Below are 264 nucleotides of genomic sequence, written 5' to 3' on the forward strand. Positions count from 1 at the left end.
GAAATACCGAATTTTCAGTATATTACACCGAAAATATTGAAAATTTTGGTATACTGATAATTTCGGTACGGTATTATACCGAAAATGTTGCTATACCGAAATACCGAACAATAATAATTGCATACCGTTACCGATACCGAAAATTTCGGTACGGTATAATACCGTACCAAATTTTTTGGTATACCGAAATTTTCGATATGGACGGTAAATATCGGTATGGTATGTGCGGTATACCGAAAATTTGGTATTTTTTCCCACCCCTAG

This window comes from Curcuma longa, chromosome 3, assembly GCF_044706935.1.
Source record: "Curcuma longa cultivar G26 ecotype Majalengka, Jawa Barat chromosome 3, ITB_CL_G26_1.1, whole genome shotgun sequence".
Lineage (NCBI taxonomy): Eukaryota > Viridiplantae > Streptophyta > Magnoliopsida > Zingiberales > Zingiberaceae > Curcuma > Curcuma longa.